Below are 19,368 nucleotides of genomic sequence, written 5' to 3'. Positions count from 1 at the left end.
ATAAAAGAGAATGAAATCTTGCCATTTGCAATGACATGGATGGAGCTAGAGAATACTGTGCTGGTGAAATAAGTCAGTCAGAGAAAGAAAAATACCATAAGATTTCACTCGTAGGTGGAATTTAAGAAACAAAACAGATGAACATAGGAAAAGAAAAAAAAAAAAAGAAAGAGAGAGGCAAACCTAGAAACAGACTCTTAACTCAAGAGAACAAACTGCTGGTCACCAGAGGGGAGGTGGGTGGGGGGATGGGTGAAACAGGTGTTGGGGATTGAGGGGGGCACTTGCTGGGATGAGCACCGGGTGTTGTATGGAAGTGTTGAATCACTACATTGTACACCTGAAACTCATATTACACTGTATGTTAACTAACCGGAATTTAAATAAAAACTGAAAACAATTCTTATGGCTTTCTCATTTACTTGAATCTTGCCGCTTCTAGCCTAACATTTTTCATTTCTGAGGCTTTCAGTAAGCTAACTGAGGCCAGCCTGCCAGCTTTATATTTATTTCTCCCATACTGGCCAAGGGCACAGCAAATGGACATCACAGTGGTTCACTTTCCTCCTTATACCACCCTGCATGAGCACAGGTAAAAGCCACACTAGTCATGATGGCATCGAGTGCCGGCTGTATCGCCATACACCTCCTTCACAGACAACCTCATTGCTCTTCTGCTTGTTACTAGTGCAGGTACCAACTCTTATCCTAAGGATCTGCTTTCTAGGACCATTTCTGATACTGTCTTTGCATAGGTTACCTACTGAGTAGAACTTAAACTAAATGACCTGTGTACTACTACTTTACTTGGGTGTATAATTTCATGGTGTAAGGGTCAAGGATACAATTTGAGCTGTTCACAGCATGACACAGTCGCAGTGAAACTGAATAAAATGCATCTCAAGACTTTCATTTGGCGAACAGAAAAGAGCAGGATTTGTCTGTCCTCTGGTTCTCGTTTCCTCTTCATCCAAGTTTCATCCTGCGTGGCATGAAGACCTCACAATCTCAGAGTGTGCATGCGCGGACACTAAACAAGTTCTCACGGTGATGCCAAAAGATATTCTGGAACAAGAAGCTTGTGACACGGAGGCACAGTGTGGCATGCCAGGTGGTGACTAGGGCAGTAGGTCACAGTCATGCAGAGCTATTTACTGTGGCGACATCTGCAACAAGAGATGACTGAGGAGGAGAGGCCCGGAAATGGTGCAAGAGGGGTCTCCTGCAGGCGGTCTGTAACTCAAAAGAGTTCTGTATTACAGAACCAAGAATTGAATCTGGGCTACCCTATGCTGACTATGATCGATGTGCACCACTTTGTAAAATTTTAAAGCTCATGCCAAGGCAATCTCTATCGGGGATGGGGTGGAGTGGTCCACTTATATAAATGCATCATTAAAGATCTCTCTGAGGGGTATATTCCAAGTACTTGTGAAGAAAAGTGAAGAATGATGGCTGCATTGAAGAGTTCATTGCAAAAGTATAGCGTCCACAAACACATGAACGAGATCTCCGGAAGAAAGATGAGAGGTAACAGAACAAAAGAAGGGCCTTAGCAGGAAGCCTTGGATGATGGCAGTAAGGTTTAATGAGTAGGGCATATTCTCCAATATCATGTTAATAGATAGAGGAGTCCAGCCAAACTACTAATTTGAATTTTCATTTTGTGAGTGAATAATGTTAGACAAGAGTTAAGCCTCTCGATGTTCAGAGGAGTAAAGGACAGAATTAGATCTTACAACTGGTGGGAGAGGACGTACCTAAATTTAATCAGTGTAAGTTATGGGCAAAAGAGAAATGCCTGGAGAAGGAGCAAATTTTTAGCAGCCTCACCACCCTTGATGCATTTGCTCATAAAATAAAATGATCCATCCTGCTTTAGAGGCACAACATTATATGATTAACAGTTAGAAGTAATCTGTTCTCTTGAAAATCCTGTAAACCACGATTTATAGCTTATCATTAAAATTTCAAAAATTGTTTATTATTGAGAAGTCCTCACCAGACCTAATTTGGTCTTTTAGCGTATAACTATTCTATGTAGGTCAAGCAAAGAAACGAACATCTCTCCCTTTATCACAACAATGAGGAAAAATCTTCCTCAGCCTTATTTCTAATGAGGCTAGAGCGGGGACATTTATCATTCACCTCAGACCCAGTATCAGTTGGAATTGGAATATTTTTCAATGTAAGATTTTCCTAAATAAATATAAATTACTGTGGGGGTATCAGAATAATATTTTTATTCTTTTATTCTCATTAAATAGCAATTCACATTGCTGTGAAACCTGTCTAAGGATAGGCTTTCATGGCCCATTGCCATGATGTTGTTCAGTCAGGTGATTTAACCTGTCAAACTTCTAGCTACTAACCCACATATGTTTCGGTTAGAATCTAAAATATAGACTGCCACCATTCATATGTCCACGTGACATATTAACACAAAGAACAAAAGTACATTAGCATTAGAAGAAGACACATTTCTTAGAGAGAAAGCATTGGCCGGTGTTGGCTAAGTCCCATGGGAAACAGTGAGGGGAGGTGAGTGCAGGTGAGAATCGTAGGTAACAGGAGTTGGAAAAGCAACCAGGGCAACCTGGATTCTCGCCCCTGGGTGTTATTATCACATATTAAAATAAATTTTTTCAAACAAATGCATTCCATTTGCAATTATCATGTGATTTAAATAAGTTTAAGTTCTGTTTCTTCTCTCTTTCCTTCAAAGTGTTCACTGTTAGATTTCATCATTATCCACTAATATACAACTCACACTTTCTCACATTGTACATTTGAAGCCTCTGAACTACTCTTTTTCCGTCTAAATTTCTCTCTCAGGAGTGGTAGCACAGCCAGAGAAACAGCCCACCATTTTGCCCTTTGGGGCATGGTTGTATATGTCGGTGCCCTGAAGCGTCCTTACCCGCAGAGGACTGAGAACTTGCTTACATCATCCACATCCAAGAGTGGCTTCCCTGACCATCCACACCCCCGTGTCACTCCCTCATTTGAGTGACCTTTCACGCAGTCTGGGCACATTCGGGGAAAGATGAGCCCCTGTCGAGGACTCATCCACCTCATGTTGTGGTTTTCAAGGAGCAAAGATTCCATTTCCCATTTGATGCAAATCCAAGAAGATTCCAGTGAAAAGCATTAAAGTTGGAGATGCCTGCAATTAGGACACGGAGGTCTTTTCTGTGTAGAAGGCTGGGACTTGGAGGAAGAAAAGACAGTTGTGAAAAAGAGAAGGTAATGGACAGCAGTGACAATGTTGGAGCCCCAGGTGATCGTTGGCATTATAAGACAGAGCCCAGCAAGCTTCCTGTTTTTAATGGTGATGTGATTCCTTGCGCATTGCAATAGTGTTGTTTCATAAGGGATCTTGAGTTAGGGGCACCTGGGTGGCTCAGTTGGTTAAGCCTCTGCCTTCAGCTCAGGTCCTGATTCTGGGGTCCTGGGATCCAGCTGCGTGAGCTCCCTGCCCAGCAGGAAGACTGCTCTCCCTCTCCCTCTTCCCCTCTTACTCTACTCCCATTCTTGCTCGCTTTGTTTTCTCTCTCTCTCAAATAAATAAATAAATAATCTTTTAAAAAAAAGGAATCTTGAGTTCAATACATTTCTTAGGCTTTATATTCCATATATTAGCATAATAAGCATATATTAACATGATAAGCTGTATCAGATATTTGTAAAAGGATCTCTAAATTAAATTTAGCTTCCTCCCATTAGTTATAGAGGAATTATATTGATTAAAAATTTTTATGAGTCGCCAGGACGATAAGTTGTTGTTGTTATAATATTTTGAATCCATTCCAGCTAACATTTATTTTAGCCAGTACAATCAAGTCCTAAATAATTGGCTTAAATACATCTAGTGTTCATTCAAAATCTCAAATACCTAGAAAGCAGTGTGCTGCAAGGAAAAAGTTATTAGTAAAACAGTGAATTTATCAAATTGTTACAACTATCACCCTGTTTTCATTAATTGAAAGAATGATCCATATCTTAATTTGTATGAGAAAGTCTCATACATTCCTTCACTCTCATACATTCCTTCACTCTTCTTGAGATATATTTTGTTTCAAACTGTGTGCATCGATTTTTATGTCAATAATTATATCATAACCTGTACTCCTTCTTATAACATATTAAATTAACATTCCAAAGTGTAACAGGTACACTATTAAATAAAGATATATGTGTTAGAGGAGGTCATTGAGAGGACATGACCACTGGTTGACTTGCCAGCTAGACCTGGGCAATCAGAGGCTCCTCACCAACCCCCCGATCCCCTTAGAATTTGGGTTCTGCTTGCCCCCAAGGACATAGCCTTGAGATAGTGAAGTACTGTTGAGCCTATCTGGATGGTATTTGTGACTGAACCCACTTAAGGCCTCTATACAAACTTTTTAAAGATTCTGGTGGGTGGGTGGGTGGGTGGGTATGTAGCGATCTACTAATTTTTTTTTTTAAGATTTATTTATTTATCTACTTGACAGAGAGATAGCAAGAGCAGGAACACAAGCAGGGTGGGGGTAGGAGAGGGAGAAGCAGGCTTCCCGCTGAGCAGGGAGCCCGATGTGGGGCTCGATTCCAGGACCCTGGGATCATGACCTGAGGTGAAGGCAGATGCTTTACGACTGAGCCACCCAGGCGCCCCTTGATCTATTCATCTTGCAGCTGCCCAAGTCAAGCCTCATAAGTAAGTTTCCTTGCTTATTCAACCTGCCACCTACCAATCTGGAGTGGTCTTTCTCTTTAGCTATCCCTTACCCTCTCCAGGGTCAGTTTCAGATTATACCTGGGAAATTTCTTAGGAGTTTGTGAATCAACATTAGCAAGCTGGCCAGGAGACCAAAGAAATGGGCCTTGGGAATGAGGCATCTGTTGGGGACACCCTGAGTTGGCCATTGGGAGGTGTGGTCTTTATGTCAGATGTGTGCACCACAGTGTGAGTATAGGGATGCCTGACAACACCAGCCAGTTTGATCCACTTGTTGGAGGAAACTACACATAGCACCCTACAGCAAAGAAGAGAAATACATGGCTGCCACAATGGGCTGACCTCTACAATGGGTAGATCAGCAGCCACCTATGCAACTAGAGGCTGAAGCTTGAGTTAGCAAATTGGAAGAAAAGCTGAATTTAGAGAAGGACATGCAGGTATCCAACTACTCTGTTAGCTTCAGAGCTGGCAGACAAGTTGGGTGGGAAGGATGACAAGTCAGAGACCTTAGTGTACAGTTTTGCAAAGCTAGGAGGGCACATATGCCAGGGAGTAAGGTCATAGCACTTGTGACTAAGCCTGACTGGGATGCTAAGAAGTGGAATCTCTGGGAAAGTGATGAGAGCGAAGAGGAGGATGCTGTGGTAATTAATAGTGAAAGGGATGGAGAGTCCCGTGCCCTTCTACCCCAGATCTATAAGGAAAACAAAAGCACAGCAATAGCAAGCCCAGCCAGCGGGACAGACCTCAGTTTAGGAAACATTCACGATGAGAGAATATACTCCCACTGATTATTGGTATAGCTGCTAATTGCCAGAGAAAAGGCCAGGGCAAGTATCCAGGCTCAGTTAGGGCAGCTGTGGGATACTGGAGGTGATGGTATTTCTCTGACCGAATAAGGGGCAGAGAAAGTGAGAAACATCTCTACACACCCTGCCCTCTGGCAGCACCTGCATGGTGCTTGGGGGATTCAAGATACTTGCTTCCTTACGGAATGGATTATTCTAGCCTGCTATGAGCCATGGCCCAATGAGGGGGATCTCCCTGAGCATGTGGGACCCTGGAAATATATAGAGGAGGCACAACACATTTTTAGGGAGTTGAGAATGAAGCAGGATGTTTACACCTCTGAAGGCCCTGGTTGGGCCATAATCACAGCAAGAATGAGAGCCAAGATTATCCTATCAACCCCCACTAGGCAGTATGGGATGCTGGTGTCCACGCTGAGCCCAGTTGTGGGACAGATATTTACAGTGTTGAGCAATCCATTGTTGATCTAGGTTATCCCAATCACTTGTAAAGGGTCTGGTAGAAGTAACCCAGAAGAAACTGTGGTTTGACCTCATTGCTGCAGTGACCCTACATGAAGAGACGACCAATAAGCCAACACTGTGTCGGTTGGCCTGTGGAAAGCCTTAAAACCTGAAAAACAGTTCAGACCTTCCTCACCTGCCCCTATCGTCCCTGATGCCCCACCTGCTGCTGCCGAGGCCTCAGGGATATAGTCCCATTCAGGGTAGGTGCCTCCCACACCCTGCATATAGGATGCAGTTCAAGATTGTCTCCAGGTGAGGGCACAAAGGTGATAGCTCTGGTGGATCCTGGAGCTGAATGTAGTCTAATACATGGTAACCTTCAGAAGCTTTCTGGCCCCCTCAGTGACATTGGTGCTTACAGAGGATAAACAGTTATAGTCAGGAATGTCTTTTTGACACCAAAAACTGGGCATCCCCCCAATAATGTGTTTTTTATCTCTGCAAGACCAGAGAACATATTGGACATTGATATCCTGCAAGGTCAAATTCTGCAAACCTTTATCAGTGAATTCTGCTTCTGGGTTAGAGTTGTTAAACCAGTGCTGAGGGGAAGCACCAACTGAAAACCAATAATCCTGTGTAGAGTGGTTACTGACAAATAATATAAACTGCCTAGAGGACATAATGAGACAAGGGGAACCATCCAACAACTGCATAGTTTGGTCTGGATAAAAAAAAAAAAAAAAAAAAAAAACAGATGGCTCATGGTGGACGACAGTAGACTACCAAGAACTAATACGGTAGTGCCCTCTCCCCATCTATATGACTGTGCCGGACATTGCCACCATCTTAGGTACCTTGACCATGGTCCTAAGAGTGTACCATGCTGTGCTGGACTTAACAAATGCCTTTTTCATTATGCACTGAGTCACAAGATCAATTTATCTTCACATGAAGGGACAACAATGGACCTTTCAAATGCTCCCCCGAGGTTACCTGCCTAATTCTACCATACGTCATACGATGGTAACCTGTGACCTATCCTGTTCTCTGTCCCCACATCAGTAAAATGGGCCCATTATATTGATCATATCATATTTAACATGTGAAGATTGCCTCTGCTGCCGGACACCTTGCAGGCTTTGCTGGAGAATCTGAGAGGGAGAGGATGGGCAGTGAACCCACAGAAAATTCAAAGCCCAGACACCACCATAAAGTTTTGGGGAGTTATCTGGTTGGGGAAGACACTTGTTGTCCCAGAAGCTGTGATTGGTAAAGCACAAGTGCCCCTGGGGCTTTGGTCTCAGCTCTGGAAGGGAGCAGAAACCCTACTCCCCCATAGAGCAACAGTTTCTAGTAGTGTGCATGGTACTCCTTTATGTAGAGCTTCTCACATAGCGACCAGTGCAGCAGCCAATGGGCTGAGCGCAGAGCAGTGTGCCTGGTGACTACTCATGAGCCCTGGCTGTTAACCCTATATGCTAAGAATTAAGCAGCTCTAAAAGGATTAGCCCTCAGGCTTGCGCAATAGAAAGCCAAGGGATGGATGATCATAAATAAGCCCTGATGGGGGCAAGGTATGTGCAAAGACATTTGGGTCCATCTACAAGAGACTAAGGCAGTGCTCACATTTTCATGTCCCAGCTCATAAGGCACTGGACATCCCCTGGTTATTAGGGTGCTGATGCCTTAGCTCAAGTATGAGTCTATCTACTGACCCTGAAGTAGATACTGCAGATTGGATGCATAGAAAGAGTGGCCATCACAGTACACATGTAAGATGGCATATTGCCAACAATGCTGGATTGCCCTTGAAGTACAGTAACTTGGTTAATGCAGTACAGTGATTTGGTTAATGCAGTAACAGCATGTCTAGTGTGTTCTAAACAACACCCAAGGCAACTGCCAAAAGAATCTGGGGCTATCCATTGGAGTTCCCAGCTGATGTGGGGTTGGCAAATTAATTATATTGGCCTCTTTCCTCTGAGTGAGGTTTCTAAATATGCCTTGGTTGTGGACACTAACATCTGACCTAACCCAAGTTTTCCCCTGCCTTCATGCTAACTAGTCTGCTACCATTAGGGGACTAGAGAAACTGAACACTGTGTGTGGATACCCTCATCGAATACATAGTGATCAGGAATTACATTTTAAAGGTCATAATGTGTAAGACTAGGCAAAATAGCATGCCATCGAATGCAGGTTCCATTTCCCCTATAACCACAAGTAGCAGGGTTGGTAGAAAGGAGAAATGGAATATTAAAGCAGTAAATTAAATTTTTAACAGGTAAAATCACCTTGGCTGGGCAGACAGAAGTACTGTCCCAAGCTTTAATGCATTTGAATGATCGACCAGCAGGGCTCACTTGCCCCATATGCTAGACTGGGGACCCTTGCTGAGGCACACAACACCATAAAGTTGTGGAAGACACAGAGAACAGCCATTGCCTCAGTTCAACATGGATCAACATGCTATACTGCTGAGAATAGCCCAAGTGTCATCACCCTTGGAAAAGGAATTATCGACTGGCATTTGCAATGGGATGTCCCGTCAAGATGAGTGAGTTACTTCTGACCCCTGGGTGAGGGGAAACTGCTCAGTCTCCACTGGCATCTTCTTGTCCTGCTGCAAGCCAGACCTGTTGAAACAAGCGATGCTTGGAATGAAACATGCACCATCAAAAGAAAGGAGAAGGTTGGGGTCCTGGTCTGGCATATCCTGCCCCCAGTCCATCTCTTCATGCCTGACATCTCTTCATTCCCCCACCACCACCCACCCAGCCAACAATGTTGGTATGCACATATGGGTCAAATTCCTAAAGCTGTAGCCACATCACCATCTAAAGATCAGGCCCCAAGTGTAATTCTTGAAGAAGAGGAAGACCTCCCCATGCAAGTTTCTATCAAATATGTCATTTTGGCTTTAGACTTCTGCTGCTCCTGTGATGTTCTATCACCTGATGGAAATACCTTCCTACAGTGGGCCCACTCACATGCCCAACAAAATGATCTATCGAACTTTTGGATATGGGGGCAAATGTTGCCTCTCTCTAGCTCCTCAGAATTGCCATGGTGGGTATCACCTCTCTAAGGAAAGGACCAGAAGGCCCTTACGTAGTATGTTAAAGAAGAATGAGGTAGGGCTAGTACTCTTAGTTCATCTGGTATTACAAATACCGATCCAGAAAACTGACCATTAGCACACAGTATTAATAACACTGGACATGAGTATTCTTTCTCTGCCAGACAAACTATAAAGGCAGTCTATCAAACTGCTGACTAAAAAGGTCCTGGAAATACTGCCATTGGCACCATGGGTGGCTATGCTCAGGTTTGGGAATGGCTTACTCCATGTCATGGATATTTGAGCACCTGGGCACTCCTATGTTGGGAACAGAAAAATCCCTCTGAACAGAATCAACCCAATTGTACTGGAAACATGGGATGGATATCACTGAAACTGTGTAGTCATTCTGTCACATTAAGGGAGACTGACTCATTTGGCACTGTCTGGTTGCACTTCCCAGATATTTATTTGGTAGCTCTAAATGGAATCCAATGCTTCTGCAGCACAAAATGTGGTTTCCACCTGAGTGGTTGGACCATCACACCCTCGGTTTTTCCTGGACACAGAGGTGGAATCTGCTCCACAACAACAATGGCTGTCAAGCTTTCTCTATAAAGCCAGGTAGGCACATTCTGTCTTTCACTGGTATGATCATTTGGCCGCCATCTTTGTTCCCTCAATTGGCTTAGAGGATGTTATAGCACATACAAAACCCTTACCAAATTTACTCATCAAGCTTTGAGTAATAGCCAACAAAGTCTGTCCTTATTGAACACCGAAATGCCTCCAATGAGAAAAGCTGCCCTCCAAAATAGGATGGGCTCACAATGTGACACCTGTACCATCACCCTAACCTAATATTGTCTATTCTTACTTGATGAGTCTGATAACTTATTATCTTTATTAAATCACATAAGGATACATATGAAAGCCATGACTGATCCAACCCCCAGCCTAGGGAATTTAATAAATCAGTGGTTCAGATCCTGGATCTTGGTTGAAAAAATTGTCACTAATTTTTGGAAATCATTGTCTTAATCCGTGTTTTCTCTTGCATGTGCCTCCAATGTAGCCAGATAGCCTCCTCTATGCTAATGAATCCCTTTGCTGACTGCTCAAGGCACATTTTGGAAAAGGGGGCATGTGGGATTATAAGAGCCAGTCATGAGGGGTAGAGTGTTGAAGGAGATTTTGAAGAGGAAGTGACAGCCAGTTGACCTGTGAGCTGGCTGTGGGCAATTGGAGGCTTCTCACCCTTGACCCTATCCTTGGAATGTGGGTTCTGCTTGCCTTCCTTGCTCCCTGAAAAGTGCTCCAAGGACATAGCCCTGTGATAGTGATGTGGTATTAAGGCCATATGGACAGGATATGTGACTGAACCCAGTTAAGACTTCTATATAAACTTTTAAGGTTTGGAAGGCAGGTGGGGAGATCTATTTGTCTTACTGCCATCCAAGACAAGACTTGTATGTAAGTTTCCTTGCTTGTTAAACCTGCAACCTACCAACATGGGGTGGCCTACCTCTTTCTTCCATCTTTCCCTCCCTCTGAATACAGGACCTATTTCCCATTACCTCCTAGGTACTTTCAAACCAACAGTGTGTTTTATGCTATTTTTCTAGATAGAAAAAAATAATATGAGAACAAAGACTTCTTATTCTGATATTGGGTTATACAAATAAATTACATCAAAACAAAGAAAAAATTATCCCTTCCCTTTGTAATAGATTAGTTACCAGGAAGGGTTTGATCAAACCACCAATCATGTGCTCATCCCTAAATTGATCACAGAGGTGGGCGATGGGGGCCAGGATGTTGGCACTGTGATTGAAGGTTTACTAGAAGAATATCCTACTCAACGAAGATAGAAGTTCTCTAACAAATACAGGGTGATTATACATACACGGATGTGAGAGGGAAAAGTGTTGGACAGCCAAACGATAATGGTGGTGTTTAGTCAAGTGACCTAAACTTCTTGTGTCAGAGCCAATAATCTATCTACATAGATTTGCAAGAATGTAGGCTGCCGACCACCACCATGAATGACTGAAATAGTACATTACCTTAATGAATAAATACTACATTACAAATTAGAAGAAGAAACATCTTATGGAGACAGAGCCCTGCTGCCTCAGATAAGCACAGGATGTGCATATTCATGTTGTATCTGTTCTCTTTAATAATAGGGAAGAACTCAAAAAGAATGCAGAGGTGGAGCCAGATAGGGATGGCAGGAAAGAGCAGTACCCAGAGCATGACTAGAATAGAATTAATTGTTTCAAAGAAGTGAAGATTAAGAACTCCACGACTCTATGAATGTAAATGAGTATATAGGTACATATTTTATGATAGAATAACAGTTCAATTTTAACTGTAGAAAGAATAATTTAAATAGGACAGTAAAAGAGTTACATTTCCTCAGTATTTAAAGTGCTTTCTGAGTCACCAGGCAGAACTGCATTTTGTATTTCCTAGAGGACAGAGCATATACTTGATGAAGGCTCTTTCAGTCGTGGGGCCGTTGGCAAAGTTAATAATCTGGCTTTGGAAAGAAAGATTCCAGAGATAGTCGATCAAATAGGATAAGTAGAGAGGGCCGCCTACTCAGTAACTCATTTGCCCCACCAACTCTATATATCTAATATGGGAACATATAGTTGAGGCCAAAATACCTTCTTTCAGTATCAAAAAGCATACCGTATGGAAAGTGGATAACGCACATTAAACAATACATTCTATGGCTTTTAGTTTTAAAACTGCTTTTCTTTTGTTCTGTTTGACCTTATATCTCTTAGTCACAACATTGCCATGAGTAGCAAATGGTCCTTTTTTATTGCTGTAATCACTGAGGCTATACCATATGCTTTCTAACGGATGAACATGAAAAAAGTAAAACTAATCATTTAAATTAGTTTCAGGGATACTGTTCTTGGCATAGAATAGACTTCATGAATCTTTTGCAGCTATTTCAACTCGTAATGTACCAGCTTCTAGAGGCTTAACTCTCAACCTATCCTATATTTTCTTGACCTTGAACACTTATTAACATTTTATGATACTGGAATAGTACTTACTCTATAATAACCATACTCTTTTATGATCTATTATAATAATAGATTATACAATTATTTTATAGGATAATATATTAAAATCCTCTGAATTTTAAAAAGCTTTTGAGCACAATGTGAATAGGCCCAACAAGGTAAAAGAAAGGACCCAGTTACATTTGCTTAAACTTGGGCTTAGCTCAACAAAAGGAATACCTAACTCAGCAAAATCCATCACCAAAATGACCCCTCCTCTGCAGCCCTCCTGGATAGGCTATCCTCCATCTGCAGGCTGATAAGAGGAACTAGTGTCTCTGTTTCTGTAAAGAAATCATTCCCTCTAATCTCTACCCTAATAATTAACACACCAATATAACACAAACATTGTTAAATTTCTCTTGTTTTAAATATTTCATCACAAAACAAATATCAGAGCCTCTTAACTACACTTAACTATTGTATATTACATACTGCCGTTAATATTGAATTTCAGTCATCCGGAAATAAGCATAAATTTTAGAAGTCAGATAAGAATCTTTTTGGGCTTCGTGGTTTGGTTTCAGGAGAGTGAAATTAAGTAGGTTTGAAGCCATCTCTGGAGAAAACGGAGCAATAAAGCTGTTAATCATGTTTGCGGCAAGCTGAAATGCAAAACCTCTAAAATTATCGGAAGACTTACATCTAAACGAACATAAAGATGAAATAGATAGAGGTGCATAAAATATTCCAGGGACTTTTTACTATTATGTTCATTAGAGTTCCAGCTTAATGCATGCTTTATTGCCCAGAAATTCATTTCATTTGCATTTTAACTGGGTTTTAGTCAAGTTAATCCTTTTCCTTTCCTTGCTAAGAAACTATTCAGCAACTACAGCAAAATACTGAAAGAAGAGAAAGAAATTGAAACAGCCTACTTGCACCAAAACTTAAATTTGTCAGAGTTTACTGACAAAAAGAGGTGTTAGACCAAGTTCACTAGATGACATTATTTTAACACCAAAGAATATCTTCTGTATTATGGAGATAGCTCTATTAGGTCAGAAAGCAATTATATTCATTTATGCTAAAGATTTAATATCAAGGGAAATTTGGTAAAAACCAACATCTCATTTTTATAGGAGTGAAAGTGATAGAGCAGTCACATATTTAGAAACATGCAATTAATTCTCACCACAAACTTCAATATGTAATACCAAGCATCATTTAAACAGCCATGTAAATAAAGAACAGTTTAACTTGTATTTTGAAAGTGCAAGCATTCAGTGAGGTAGAATGTTGGCCTAATAGAAAGAGAAAAGTTCTTTTTGATCCATCATGAAAAAAGGTAAATTCATTTCCCAAACTGTAATGATTGTAAGGTCCACATGGAAATAAAATAGTTTGTCCATGTGACAGTATATGGAAAAAAAAATGATGATAACTTTAGTAAAATGGCAAACAGACATCTTGGCAAATCCCAAAGAAAAAGAAAAAGAAAGGAAAGAAAAAGGAAAGCCAATAACATGGGGACAAATAAAGACTTCAGACAAAAGGGAACTTGCTTCATTACTTATATTGAAATATTTAATAACATAAGATAGAGTATTTTAAGCATAACCATCCCATATCTGTTGAGAACCATCTCAAAGTTTTCTTTTTTTTTTTAATTTTCTTTTAAGGTTTCGCTATTTCTCAAGGACAGCTCAAAGTGTGTTCTCTCCATCATTAAAATTTGAGAGAGAAAGTGCCTGGCTTGTTCTGACTTTCATACCTTACTTACCTAAGCCATCATTTCAAGTTTGGGATGCCTTTTTGTGATGCTTTTGATAGCAGATCATCCATGTGGAAGGATTACTGCTGTTAATTACTATATTTGAAAAAAAGTTTTTTGAGTTGTCAATCATTCCAACTATTCAATAAAGGTAGTTTGGTGGGAAACCCTACATTTCTTTCAGGCCTCTCATTGCCTGAAGAAAATGGAACAAAATGATTTTGAATGGTGAACTAACTGATTGTTAAACAGAAAGCCATGTTTTTCACCCTCTTCAATCCTCCTGTGCTAGACATAAAAATAAAGACTCTAAAAGAAAACAAAGCTAATCCCCTTTAAGGGTTAAATGATCTTCATGACTGGAAGGAATTCTAGCACATTCCTGATCATCTGGTAAAACAGAGCCTTTATTCTTAATCCTAGCTCTATTCCTACTGAGAAGCTGGTGGAAACATCTACTTACTTAAGTGAAAGTATCACCAATTAAAAAAAAAAAGTATCACCAATTTAATTTATGGAAAAATAAAATTCCATAGATTGATAATAGAGTTTATTTAAAAAAATGCATTTATCTTTGCTGAAGTGTTTATGACACAGGAGTGAGTTCCCATGTAAAATGTACATGATTATCTTAGTAAAGGAACACTATCAAGCTAATTCTCATAAAACTGATTTAAAGTAGCTTAAAACTACATTACTCTAACTTCAAGTTTATCATATTTTTAAATTCTATCTCTCTGATCTATCATCTATTCATCTATTTATAGGATTAACAATTTGTTTGAGGTTTGCATTCACCTTTTATCTGCAAATGTTGCTTGACCCTTTATCCTACCGTCTTACAACTTTCTACAAAATAAAAATATGTTGGCTAATATTATCCTTATATATTTTTTTAATATTGGAAATTGAGATGAATTTATAAGACAAGCATACTTTTTATGAGATAAGAGGCAGAGACAGAGAGAGGCAGAGACAGAGAACAAAGGTACAAAAACCGTCAGGAATAATAAAAGAGAATATAGGGGCGCCTGAGTGGCTCAGTCGGTTAAATGTCTGCCTTTGGCTCAGGTCATGACTCCAGGGTCCTGGGATCCAGCCCCGCATCAGGCTCCCAGCTCAGTGGGGAATCTGCTTCTCCCTCTGCCCCTTCTCCCCCCACCACCACGACCCCAGCTCGTGCTCTCTCTCCCACTTGCTCTCTCTGTCTCTCTCAAGTAAAGAAATAAAATATCTATTTAAAAAAGAGAGGATATAAACAAATTATGCCACATTTGAAAATGTAGATGTAACAGACACATATCTATTAAAAAATAACTTCCAAAAACAGATGAAAAAAGAAATAGAAAACCTGAATGTGATAAGCCTATTACAATTAAATAAATTGTATTAGTAATCAAACACACACATACAGCTTAGATGATCTTATCACTAGGTTTTATCAACCATTTAAGGTGCAAGTAATTCCAAAATTTTATAAATCATTCTAGATAGTTGGAAGAGAGAAATCATCCTCCTTGTCATTTTATAAAGCTAGCAAAACTTTTATACCAGAAACTGATAACAGTTTTTTTTAAGATTTTATTTATTTATTTATTTGAGAAAGCAAGAATGAGAGAGAGAGAGAGAGAGAGAGAGCACATGAGAGGGGGGAGGGTCAGAGGGAGAAGCAGACTCCCCGCTGAGCAGGGAGCCCAATGTGGGACTCGATCCCAGGACTCCAGGATCATGACCTGAGCCGAAGGCAGTCGCTTAACTGACTGAGCCACCCAGGCGCCCACTAATAAGACAGTTTGAAATAAGATAATTACAGTATAATAACACTTACGAACAAATGTGAAACTAAACTCTAAAAATATTGGCAAACTAAATCCAACAATATACTCTAAGTATAGTACATTTTGGCACAGTTTGATTCAATATCCATAATGGCTGATTTAACAGCAACTACCTACTGCTGTTATAACTGGTACAACTTGTGGATAAAGCTGCACATCTGTGCATTTCAGGTTTTTACTTTTGGAAATTTTTAAAAAATATTTGCTCATTAATATTTGTGATAAATATTCTCATTCTTAAAATATTTATAGTTAAATTAGCCAGTGTAAGGAAATAGCATAGAAACAAAACATATTTGGTTAAAAAACACATGCTTGTATCTGTATCTAATATCAATGTTTTTGTATAAGAAAATAAATGCATTAAATCATCAATAATTTTATAGATTTTCATAACATTTAATAATTTTTGCCAAACTTAGTATATGTTTCAGTGAGCGTAATACATGCAATATAAAATGAATCCCCTGAAAAGAAAAACATTCTATAAAACCTGGGGTGTATTCAAGGCATTTCTAAGTTTTCTTTATATCCTAAAATTTTTTGTTGAAAAAAATCATCTATAATAATTATCAGTGAAAAGTTCATTCAGATAATGTTTTCAAAAATGTCATTAATAAATTAATCATTTATAGTAGCATATCAGAAAATACAAATAAATATACTTCTAAAATTCCAGCAGAAATCTCAGTTTTTCAAGGAAAAAAAACTTATTCAAATTTGAGATCAAGAGAGATACTTCCAAGATCCATGGCAATGGGTCACCTTTACTGATGCTTACCCTGTGTTAGAAAGAGGTAACTGGGTTTACTAATACTAGTATTATGTTACCAGTTATAGGCAGATGTGAACAACGACAAACATCTCCTGAGAAGGGTGCCCCTATATTATCTATCACATAGGGAGTTAAAAATAAAAAAAAGAGATCTCATTTTCTTCGGGAAGGTAGATATTGCTAACATTAATCTGCATTCCCATTTCTGCCTCTCAGATCTAGCATTAAAATAAATGCTTCCTCACTTGGTAAAATGCATGGGAGGAGTCAATGTTAATAAAAAATGGACACAAAGACGTGGGGGAAACATACCTTTTCAACAGTGTACTACCACAAACATTTAGTGATTGCATCAATTTGCTATAAGTCAACTTTTTTTTTTGCAAAGAGATTGATAAATTTATTAACAACTAGTTTTGCCAAATCAGCAACTGACATCACCATTGTTTTACACATAAACTACTTCTAAAAATCTGGACACATGTAGTGTTGTATTTTACAGTCCGAGTCCTCTGAAAACTTTTACATACAAATAGATAAGTTACAGGATAAAGGACTGGAGAAATCAATGGTCACTGAACAAAAATTCAGAACATTAATATCAGACTTCATTTTATTGTTTTTAAACTTAAAGGTGGTATTAGAAAACCCAAAGTAATAAAGAACAGTAAAATATATAAAAAGGTGCTAAATAATGTGCAATACAATTACTCCAAGTCCAAAATTAACCAAGCAAAATTCAGTTATAAAAGAATATATTTCAATTTAAACTTTTACTAAATTAAAAAAATCACTTATAATGTTGATATCTATTGCTCAAAATTTTTCCAAGGTTGACCTAGAAGCAGCTTCTTGACTCTTTCTCAAACCTCTGTCAGGTTGAGCTTATTTGCCTCCACTCCAGCCTTCACCACATCCATCAGGATGACCCGGAAGTCCTACAAGGTGTCCACCTCTGACCCTAGGCCTTTGGTAGCTGCTTGTACAGGTGCGCACCTGGCCCCCACATCAGCTCCTCAGCCTTCTCCCAGGAGGGCAGGAGCGGCAGCTTCGGGGTGGCTTGGGCACCAGCTCGAGATGGTTTGGGATATAGTGGGGCCAGGGGTATGGAGGGCATCACAGCTGTCTCAGTGAACCAGAGCCTTCTCAGCCCCCTTAAGCTGGAGGTGGACCCCAACACCCAGGCTGTGCATACTCAAGAAGAAGGAGAAGATCAAGACCCTCAACAAGTTTGTCTCCTTCATCGATAAGGTAAGGCATCTGTAGCAGCAGAACAAAATTCTGGAGACCAAGTGCAGCCTCCTATAGCAGCAGAAAACAGCTCGGAGCAACATGGACAGCATGCTCCAGAGCTGCATCAACAACCTTCAGCTGCAGCTGGACACACTGGGCCAGGAAAGCCTGAAGCCGGAGATGGAGCTTGGCAACTTGCAAGGGCTGGTGGAGGACTTCAAGAGTAAGTAGACGAGGAGATCAAAGAGCATGCATTCATGGAGAATGAATTTGTCCTCATCAAGGATATGGACGAAGGTAGAGCTGGAATCCTGCCTGGAAGGGCTGACCGATGAGATCAGCTGAAGGCACATATATGAAGAGGAGACCCGTGAGATGCAGTCCCGGATCCTCTGACACGTCCATGGTGCTGTTCCATAGACATGGACATGGACAGCATCATTGTAGAGGCCAAGGACCAGTAGGAGGACATCACCAACCACAGCCAGCCTGAAGCCAAGACCATGTACCAGATCAAGTACTAGGAGCTGCAGACATTGGTTAGGAAGCACCAGGATGACCTCTATCACACAGAGACAGAGAGTTTTTAGATGAACCAGAATATTAGCCAACGCCAGGATGAGACCGAGGACCTCAAAGGCCAGAGGGCTTCCCTGAAGGCAGCCATCGATGATGCTGACTGAGCAGCACAGGTAGCTGGCTGTTAAGGACGCCAATGCCAAGCTGGCAGAGATAGATGCCGGCCCACAGCAAGTCAAACAGGACCCGGCATGGCAACTGTGCCAGTACCAGGAGCTTCTGAATATCACCCTGGCCCTAGATATGGAGATCGCCACCTACCACAAGCCACTAGAGGGTGAGGAGACCAGCTGGAGTCTGGGATTCAGAACATGAGTATCCATACTAAAGCCATCAGCGGCTACTCAGGTGGACTGAGCTCAGCCTACGGGGACCTCATGAGCCCTGGCCTCGCCTGTAGCCTGAGCTCCTTCTGGCCCAGGTTTGACTCTAGCGGGGCTCCAGTTTCTTCAGCCCTGTCAGCTACTCCCATGCTGTGGTTGTGAAGATAGACATCCTCAATGGTAAGCTGGTGTCCGAGTCGTCTGATGTCCTCTTCAAGTGAACAACCTCTGTGGTCTCTCTCAGCCTGCTTCTGTGGATGCCATAGAGACTCTGAGGGAAGGAGCTGTGCAGGGGAGCATTGGGAAGAGGAGACCCACCTGAGAGGCTCAGTCCCAGTGCTCAACCTACCCTTGTGGAGAGTCTACTGCCCTGGCTACTCCTTCTTGCCTATGCCCATAACTAAAAGCCAATTCAAATGTCCTTTCCCAAATAAAGCTTCAGACGGCTCTGCCAATATCATCTCCCCATTTCTTCCCCCCAAGGTTATTTTCAAAATTGAAAATAGAGCACAGTTCAATGTATCATGATATGCTTTTTGTAGCAAAATTTGGTTATGCATCAATTTTAAAAGCAAAATTTCCTTGGATATAGGGGTATTTCCTTTTTTTTTAAATTTTATTTATTTATTTGGCAAAGAGAGAGAGAGCACAAGCAGACGGAGTAGCAGGAAGAGGGAGAGGAAGAAGCAGCTTCCCGCTGAGCAAGGAGCTGGATGTGGGGCTTGGTCCCAGGATCCTAGGATCATGACCTGAGCCAAAGGCAGTTGCTTAACGAAC

At 40.9% G+C, this 19,368-nt stretch overlaps 1 pseudogene; it reads left to right on the top strand.

Moving 5' to 3' along the window:
- Positions 1-1,139: 1,139 nt before the first annotated feature.
- Positions 1,140-18,812, top strand: LOC112820448 (keratin, type II cytoskeletal 8 pseudogene; annotated as a pseudogene).
- Positions 18,813-19,368: the final 556 nt, after the last annotated feature.

Source organism: Callorhinus ursinus, unplaced genomic scaffold (assembly GCF_003265705.2).
Source record: "Callorhinus ursinus isolate GAN/ISIS: 27379988/994484 unplaced genomic scaffold, GSC_fseal_2.0 scaffold3, whole genome shotgun sequence".
Lineage (NCBI taxonomy): Eukaryota > Metazoa > Chordata > Mammalia > Carnivora > Otariidae > Callorhinus > Callorhinus ursinus.
Note: the sequence above shows the minus strand (reverse complement) of the source record. Positions and strands in the feature narration are given on the sequence as shown.